This window comes from Notamacropus eugenii, chromosome 1, assembly GCF_028372415.1.
Source record: "Notamacropus eugenii isolate mMacEug1 chromosome 1, mMacEug1.pri_v2, whole genome shotgun sequence".
Taxonomy (NCBI): Eukaryota; Metazoa; Chordata; class Mammalia; order Diprotodontia; family Macropodidae; genus Notamacropus; species Notamacropus eugenii.
The window spans coordinates 255,311,194-255,320,826 of NC_092872.1; positions in this window are offsets into that span (position 1 = coordinate 255,311,194).

The window sequence follows — 9,633 nt, forward strand, 5'->3', positions numbered from 1 at the left end:
CTGTGCCCTTGGGTGGGAGAAGCAGCAGCTGCTGACCACTTTCCCATCCTCTCTGCCCAGCTGCCCTCCTTTCACTCATTTGAAGGGGCAGGGAAAGCATGCTAACGGTAGTGACTGAATAATGGGAGGGGAAACCAGCTGTGCCCAGGGCTGGCCCCTCGCCTCTCTGAGGATCACCACAAATGGATGTCAATGGAGTGTCCTTGCTAAGTTCTGAATTGATACAGTGAACCCGTTAAAGCATAGGACAAAAGGATGCCCAAGGAGGAGGGAACTGGCCTAAGGCAGAGGACAAAGCCCCGGGCTGATGAACATTCCAACCACCCCATCAAAGTCAGACAACTCATGTTGCACAGGGCAGGTGTTGGGCTGGTCACTAAAGCAGGAGATGGAATAAAGAGCTTTGGACTTGGACACAGAAGCCCCAAGTTTGAGCCCCAGCACTGATCCTCAATCCTAATGAAAGTTTACATTTATATGGAACAAACACATTGACTCACTTGATCCTCACAATAGCCCTAAGGAGTATGTGCCTATATTATCATATAATATAAGAAATATATATATACATACATGCATATATATACATATATATAACATATAATATAGGAAATAGAGTCTCAGAGAGGTTAAGAGACTTGACCAGAACCAGCTGGCAAACATCTGAGGTAGGATTTGAACCCAGGTCTGGCTGGCTCCAAATCCAATGTGCCATCCCCTTTTCTCTTCCTTTCCAGGTGTGGGACCACAGGCAAGCAATTTTACTTTTTTAGTTTTAAAGATTTAGAACGGGAAGGGACAACAGAGGTCATTTAGTCTACCTATCATCTAGTACAATTTACCAGCCATGAAGAATACAGAGAAATACGGGCAAGTTTCTACAGATGAGATGCCTGAGCCTGAAGAAGTGATTTGATGTAGGTCATACAGGTAATAAGTGGTACTCCTCTGACCTCCATGATCCTGTCTTGCTCTCTGAATCTGCTTTTTCACCTGTAAAATGGGAATGGGAATGGGAATGTTCTCAGGGCCCACTCCAACAAGGTTGCTGTGAAAAATAAAATTCTCAGTAAAGTGCTAAAGGAGTGTGTGCTGTAAATCACTGTGGGCCCAGCCTGCAAACACCAGTTTGTACAGGAGTGTGAGACAGGGGTTTGGGTGGAGGAGGAAGGGGGGAAGCGCAGTGTTTTATGGGGCCAGTGGGGATGGGAGGCTGAGGACGAGGGCATCAGAACAACAGAAGCCATGAATCATGTTTATAAGCACATGTGCTTATGGCAAGAGAGAGGGCCCGTCCTAATTCATAGCCTGCCTCACCTCAGGGAGCAGTGAAGCCTGATAAATAATCGAGAAGCAAGCAGTAAAGAAGGCGGCGTGGGAATGCTGGGAGGCTGTCATTCTGATTCTCCCAGCGCCGATATTATTTTATGAAGGAGAATAACGACGCCATCATTCTCAACGATCTTACAAGAATTGTCCCTGTCAACCTGAAGAGCTCAGACCTGAGGGAGAGGAGTGCTTCATCATTTCTGAATGAGTGGGAGCAGCTTGTCTGGAAAAACACACATGGAACCCCACCACCACCACCACCACACACACACACACATGTGCACCCTATCCCAGCCTAGTTCAGGCCCATCCAGCTAGGCCCCCTTCTTTCCTCCGTTGTCCATTCCAATCCAATGTCACTCAGCTAAAAGAATCAACCAAGATGAAAAATGGATGCCACCCAGAAAACACTGGGCCTCCCTGAATTTCCAGGGCTTGGTTGACACCTTTTCTCTCATTTAATCGATATTTTGGAGCCCTCAGAAAAGAGAAAGACTGGGGGTAGGGGGGACACACTGAGAACTCCTGGGTGGTGGGGGATGGAACCCTTCTCTCTCATTTGTATATGAATGGAATTCCCTGGAAATTTGGGGGAAAGTGTCAGCTGTCCCACCAATCCCCCAAGGAGAAGACAGGCTCATTCATTCCTCCTTCAGGAGGAATACATTGGCTTCTATAGTAACCACACGTCCCTTATCGGTCAATCTTTATTAAGAAGGGATTTGGAGAGCGGGTGCTTCCATGTTCATCGGATCATTAATTAGAAAGAGGAGAGAGAGAGGCTGGGGTGGAAAAGGGAAAGAAAGAAGGAAAGAAAGAAAGAAAAAAGAAAGAAAAAGAAAGAAAGAAAAAAGAGAAAGAAAGAAATGAAGAAAGGAAGGAAGGAAGAAAGAAAGGGAGAGAGGAAGGATGAAAAGAGGGGGGAGCAAAAGAGAGAGGGAGGGATAGAAGGAGAAGGAAGGTACAGAGAAAAAGAAAAGAGAGGGAAAGAGAGAAAGAAGGAGGGAGAAAGAAGGAAGGGACAGAAAGGAAGGAAGGAAGGAAGAAAGGAAGGAAGAAAGAGAAAGAAGGATACATGTTCACATTTCACTTCAGAAGATTAATTCATTCATTTGATAAATTCAATCACATATGGAGCAACAACATGGAAACTACTGATATGCTCCAATGGATCAATGGATGTCTCCTCAATGTAATGGAATATTGTTTTACCGTGTGTGTGTGGTTACTTTTTAAATGCCAGTTTGGAGAATGCAGAGAAACACAGGACAACATATCCCAAGTGAGGCAGAGCAAAGGAAAGGAAATCAAAACAACAGAAAGGCCAGTTCCATCACCACAATTAATAAAGTCCATCTCTCCGATCTGATAAGAGCACAGAACACACCAAGCTCAGGAAGGGGAGACCACTGAAGCAAATGAGATGCTACGGCAACTAGTCCGTTACAGCTTACAGCAACGTTTTCTTTTAAGCAGTTTTCAATAGCTGAGAGCTTATAGTTTTGGGAATTGATTTATTCCTCGTTTTGCTGTTGTTTTGGTTGACAGTTATGAGTCTTATAATGAAAGCAATTTTAAAACTGTTTATGTGCAAGGCCATGCATGTCAGGTGCTGAAAATGCCACGAGGAAGGCATTAGGGCTGATTGATGAGGACAGGCAGGATGTACTCTGAAAGGTCTCTCATTTGAAGAACTTTCCAAGGCTGCTGTTCAGCATCCAGGGCTCACTGGGGAATCGATTAGGAATAAAGGCAGAGGGCCGACGGTGTCTTTGTGCTCAACCCTGCGCTTGACAGGTAGACAGCATGACATATCTGGCAGGAAGTGGGAAAGAAAAGACAAGGCTGCCGAGGCTGAAGCTTTCTCATTGTATTATCAGATAGACAAGTCCCTAACAGAGAAGAGATGTGTCCCAATGACCCATAAAATCCTTCACAGCTCAGACATTCTATGGTCTATATTCTAAGGGTCCTTCCAGCTTGGACTTTCCCTTTCCCCTCTTCTGAGATCTTTCCAGACTAACATTCTAGGTATTTTTATCTCTGATGTTCTCAGTTCCAAGATGCTTCCAACACTGACATTCTATCCTGTTTTCTACATGTTTTTCCAGTTTTGAGACTGTTTTGTTTTGCCTATCTGCCTGGGAACCAAGCCTCCACAGGCTCTCCCAGCAGTCTCCTTGAGGCACCCTCCTCAGGCTGTTTTCAGCACTCTTTTTTACCTTGTCTCCTCAAATGTAAGCTCCTTGAGGTCAGGGACTGTTTTGTTTGTATTTGTATCTCAGAACCTTAGTACAGAGCCTGGCAGGGAGTACTGCTTAATGATGCTCTAACCATCCCTCTTTATTCCTCTCCCCTCTCAATCTGTCCTTCTCTCTCCTCCTCCTTCTCTTCTCTTCTCTTCTCTTCTCTTCTCTTCTCTTCTCTTCTCTTCTCTTCTCTTCTCTTCTCTTCTCTTCTCTCTCTCTCTCTCTCTCTCTCTCTCTCTCTCTCTCTCTCTCTCTCTCTCTCTCTCTCTCTCCCTCTCTTTCCCTCACTCCTGTTTTAACATTCTATTTCCCCAGGCTCCTTCCAGGTCTAACATCTTCTATTCCATATACTAAGGTCTTTTTCAGCTCTAATATTCTGTCATTCTATCACTGGAAGTAATTCTGTGTATCTGAAGGATTTCTCTAATATCTAGTGACCTCATACAGAGAGACTGAGGAGTTTTACTCAATGATCAGGCTTAGAGGCTGCATTTTAACTAACAAAAATCCTCAGTGTTCCCCACTCCCAGGACTTGTTTTATCTATTAGTTTCTCTCTCTCGAAGAAAAGTCAGAAACAATTATATAAATATTTATGTACGCACACACACTCACACACACTTATGCAGAGATTATTCTAGTATCTGGCACTGTCTCTCAGCCCTGAGAATCCCAGGCCCTTTCTCCACTCCCTGAACAAAAGCGTGGTTTATCACTTGGCAAAGGGAAATAAACCCTAAGCTCTGGGGCCACAGCATCAAACCAGGTACACAAATGGCTGAAGGAGTAAAGCCGAGAAAGAGCAGCCCCAGTGGCCACACACACACACACACACACACACACACACGCACAGTAGAGATACCAAAGAGAAAGGCTGGGATGACTGACACCAGGAGCACTAGGGAAGACCGCATGAAGAATGTCATAGCTGAATGGGGATTTAAAGAATGGGAAGGAATTCAAGTAATAGACAAGGTTCCCATTTACAATTGCTATTTCATTTGATCCTCACAACAACCCTGGTATGGAGGTGATGTTATTATCCCCATTTTACAGCTGGGGAAATTGAGGCAGACAGAAGTCAAGGGATTTGACCAGGGTCACACAGGTAGTAAGTGAATGAGGTGGGATTTGAACTCAGGAGACTTCAGGCCCATAGCTGCCACCTAGGTGTCTCAGAAGGGACCTCAGAGACCATCTAGATCAGTTCTTTTATTTTAGGGATGAGCAAACTGAGGCTTCAGGAATGGAGGGGATAAGTGATTTCCTTAAAGTCACATAGGCACTAAACATTGGAGTCAGAATTCAAACCTAAGTCCTCAGGCTCCAGAGCTATAACTCTATCCACGAGAATACAGAGACTAGCAAAGGCATGGAGACAGAAAAGTATAGTGTGAGTTTGGAGGACACAAAAATAAGCTGTCCAGGCTGGAGCATAGAACAAGTGAGAGGGAAGAAAATGATGTCAGGCTAGAAAACCCAAGTGGTATCAGAGCATGAAGGGCCTTGAATACCCGGGGAAGAAGTCTACTGACTTTGTAGGCAACAGGAAGCCACTGAATGGTTTTGAACAGAAATATGACATGAGCAGGTCTGTGCATGAAATTCTACAGGAGAGAACTTGAAAGTGATTGACTTCTAGGATCTCCATCAGTCTTTATAGATACCACATCCCCACACAGCAAGTTCACTAAAAAATAATAGCTGCTTTCAGACTGGAGCCAGATTTGTCACGTAAAGAGGTGACAGAGAAGGGGACCATCCACTGGGTGAAGTCAGGCTGAACTGACAGAAAAAATCTCCTCAGGTCCCTCCTGGGGGAGTGAGTTCTCATGATGGCCTCTCCTATCAAATCATATCAGAGGCTTACAACACATATTGCTGTTAAGTCATTTCAGTTCTGTCCAACAGTCGTGACCCCATTTGGTGTTTTCTTGGCAAAGATACTAATGAACCTACTCAAAAGAACTAATTAGAGCAGATGAGATGGACCAGAAAGTGCACAGAGTAAGTAAAGATTTTTCTGTGTCCTGGACCCCAGGGGCAATGTGTGATGAAGTCCATGGCTCCCTTCTCAGAATAAGGCTTTTAAATGCATAAAACATCTAGGATTATAAAGGAAACCAGTTACACTCAATTAAAATTATCAAAATATTAAAAAAAACAATAACTACAAATCCAGGTTAAGAATCCCTTATATCAAGACTAAAGGAAAGGGAATGAGGCTGGAGGACAACCACGAAGTCAAAAATGGTAGTATGAGGGAAACGAAGCAAAAGGGGTCAGATATACCATAAGGGTCTGCAAGAGATGTTATAGGATTAAGTTGTTTATAAAGAACCATTCTGAGAGTATTAAAAGATCACTGGGTTTGGACTATGGTTTTGTATCCTGGCCTTGTCACTTACTGCACACCTGGGTAACTTTGGGACACCTTGTGGATGTCAGTTTCCTTAGGTGAAAAGGGAAGGACTTGGGCTGGGAGGATTTCTCTGGTCTCATGGCACTAAAGCTATGATTCTGTGAGGGCTTCTCCACTGTAAAGAAACTAGAGCTCAAATTTTCCAGATTTCTCTCTAAGAAGCAGGGTGGGGTGAGGTGGGGTGGGGTGGGGTGAGGTGAGGTGGACATCTCCATGTTTCAAAGTTTCTCCCAGGTCTGGTACAGGACCTCGATGTCTCAGAAGTTGTGTTCAGGGTGGCAAGTAGCTCCAGGCAAGCTTTGACTATAGATAATAATAATATCTGGCATTTACACAGAGCTTTGAGGTCTAACAAAACACTTTACACACATTAATAAGTGTTGACATTTACCCAGGGATTTTAAGTTGGCAAAAGCTTTACATACATTTTCTCATTTTAACATCACGCTAATCCTAGGAGATAAGCCCCATTTTACAGATGTAGGATATACATATATATATATATATACACACAAACATATACACATTTATATATGTATGTATACATATAAATATACACAGAGATTATATGCATGTGTGTACACACATGTGTGTGCTAACTATATATGTATGCGCACATGTGTATTATATATACCTATGTGTGTACATATACACATATATGTACATATATCCCTATGTGTACCTGCATGTGTTTATGTGTACCTACAGATGTATTTGTGCACATACATTTGTGTATACGTACAAATATACATACGTTATTGCATATATATTTATTTTCTAATTCACATAGACACTGTTATCATGAATAAAATGCAAATCTATTTCTAAATACCCCAGAACGCCGAGTTACTTTTTGTAATCTTGCATTTTCTCAATTAATGAATACTGAGAAAGATTTCTACCATGTGGAAAAATTCTCTGAGGTTACAAAAGGAGTCTTTGCCCTCCAAAGAAAGCATTGTGGCACAGAAACTCTGAAAGGGTGGGGGTCTCTGAATCCTGGCCAATGGTGGAGGCCTAACAGACCTCTGCTAGGTGGTTCCTTACAGTTCCCAAGCCTTGGGGGGGCCTGAACTCTGACCCCCTCATTATTCTCAGCATGAATGATGTTGCCAGAAGAAAACTCGTGGCTGGACAGTAGGCCTGAGGCTCTGATAGGCGTCTCTGGGCAAAGTTGCAGAGCACAGCAGAAATTCAACGGAATCCTCACAATGAGGGCGGGAGAGGGTCAGCACTCTGTGGGAGAATTAGGGGCCAGTGCCTAACAATGTCAAGAAGGTAGTGCCCAGCTGGACAGCCAGTGGACAAAGGGGTCCACAGAGATGGCGGGCATTTGTTTTCAGAAGCCCTGGACCACTAGCCTCATGTTCCTTTGTGGGCTGGGATCAGCAGGGGCCCCTGAGCACTTTGCCTAATGGACTGCTATCTGCCCAGCCTGGGGGTAGACCCAGCTGGCCACTCCAAGGATAGCAGCTTAAAACATCACCATATTTTTGAGCTGGATGAGACCTTAGAGCTCACCTAATCCAATACCTTCTTACAACCAAGAAAGACCAAGAAAGACCCAGAAAGGCATTTGGAGTGGGAAGGCTGGATGCCTTTAGTTTGCAGATGAGGAAACTGAGACTCAGAGAAGTAACTTGCCCAGAGTGACAGAGAACCAGGACTCAAACCTCTGATTTCAAATGTAGTATCTTTCTATGGATCTGTACCTCCCACCATCACATGGCAAATCCAGTTCACAGAGTACATAAAAACACAAGCCTCCTCTGGTCCAGGGCCCCTCATCCATGTCAAGATGTCTCTAAATAACTCATCCAGCCAATGCCCACTCAAAACTCTGCCCTGATAGCAACTGTAGGGTATGGGATTTCATCAATAGGGCCTTCCTTCCATCCTACAGATTCCTAAATCCCTTATGCTTTATTAGATGGTCTTCATGAGTCACTCCTACTAGGGAAATGTACTGCCCAGTGGACAAACTCTGGTGCTACAAATTTAACAAGACTTGTCCTTCTTGAAGCAAGTATCTCCAAATTAACGTTTGGTCTGTAGTTTCATCTCACTTTAATTTGTACTGCTTTCTTTTGTTTTTACATCATCTTCATTTTCCTAGAATGTCTTCCCCTGTCCCCTACCCAAAGAGCTGTTGCTTATAACAAAAAATAAAATGAGAAGACTTACATAAACTGATGAAAGGTGAAGGAAGCAGAGCTGGGCAAACATAATACACAATGACTACATCCCTATAAATATAAAAAGAGAAGAAAGGCAGGAAGGCAGGAAGAAGAAATGAAGGAAAAAAGAAAAAGAAGAGAAAGAGAGGGAGAGAGGAAAAAAGGGAGGAAGAAAAAAGTAAAAGAAAGAGAAAGGAAGGAAGGAAGGAAAGAATAACGCATACACTATTAGGCTCACTTGGCATGTTGCTTAATTTTGCTGAAACGTTCTTTTTTTCTCCTCTTTCTGTTATAAAATCCTAACTCACTGAAGTTCCTTCTTGGGGATCTACCATATAGTACAAGGCAAAGAATTTTTGTTCTAGAGTGAGAAGTCCTGGATTCAGATCTCTATGCTCTTAATCTCTCTGAGTCTCAGTTTCCCATCTGTAAAATGGGGAGGTTAGAGTAGCTGGTCCCCAAGGGCCCTCTTCCAACTTGGAGTCCAGAATTCTGATTCTGGGATTCTTTGTTCTGAAGGCATTCAAATTTTTTGGCACCATCAAATTTCCAAGTTTATTTTTCCCCAGGGCACTGACCCTCCTACCTCTTCACTGGTGAGGATTTGGCCCAATTTCTTCTTTTCTTTAATACTCAGAGAAACACATCAGAGAGTCAGTTCTGATTTCCCTGAACCAGACACAAAGTCAGCTCATTGCTGGGCCCACGGTCCAAGCTTTTGCTACTTGGTGGTGTCTGCACTGAGGATCACCAGGCTAGGAGGAGGCTTCAGTGAGAGAAGCAGCCAAATGGGTCTTTTTTATAAGGTGGTTTCACTCTCTCCTCTACAGATGCCAAGAACACACTTCAGTGTTTTTTGACTTTAAAAAATGTCATCAATTTGGAGATTTTCACTTTAAGACGGCTTCCCAGGGCAAACTTGACTGCTTAGCCAGACCATCTTCTAGTCAAATGGTGGAGAAGAGGCCACATGTGACCTTCTAGGTCCTTGGGTGTGGCTTTTTGACTGAGTCCAAGTTTTACAGAACAAATCCTTGTATTTAAGGGGATTAGTTCAGTGAAGTTTGGAGAGCTGCACTTGAGGACCTAGAGGGCCACATGTAGCCTCAAGGCTGCAGGTTCCCCACCCCTGTCTAGTCTCTCCTAACAATAAAAATTAAAATGCCACCCACTTATCCTCAGGTAACTCCAGTCCCCAAGCCCACTGGTATGGGAGACTTAGGACTGAAATTCTTTTAAGACAAAGCCTTACCATAATGTAATGATAACAGAGGGGAGGCTGCAAGATGCAGAGGACAGCCTAGGAGTCAGGAAGACCTGGGTCCACATCCGGCCACTGGGTGACCTTATTGGGTGACCTCGTTTCATCAGCTCAGAGGTCCTTAATCTCTTTTTGTGTCATGGATCTCTCTCTAGCGATCTGGAGTCCCCCTTCTCAGAAGAATGCTTCTAAATGC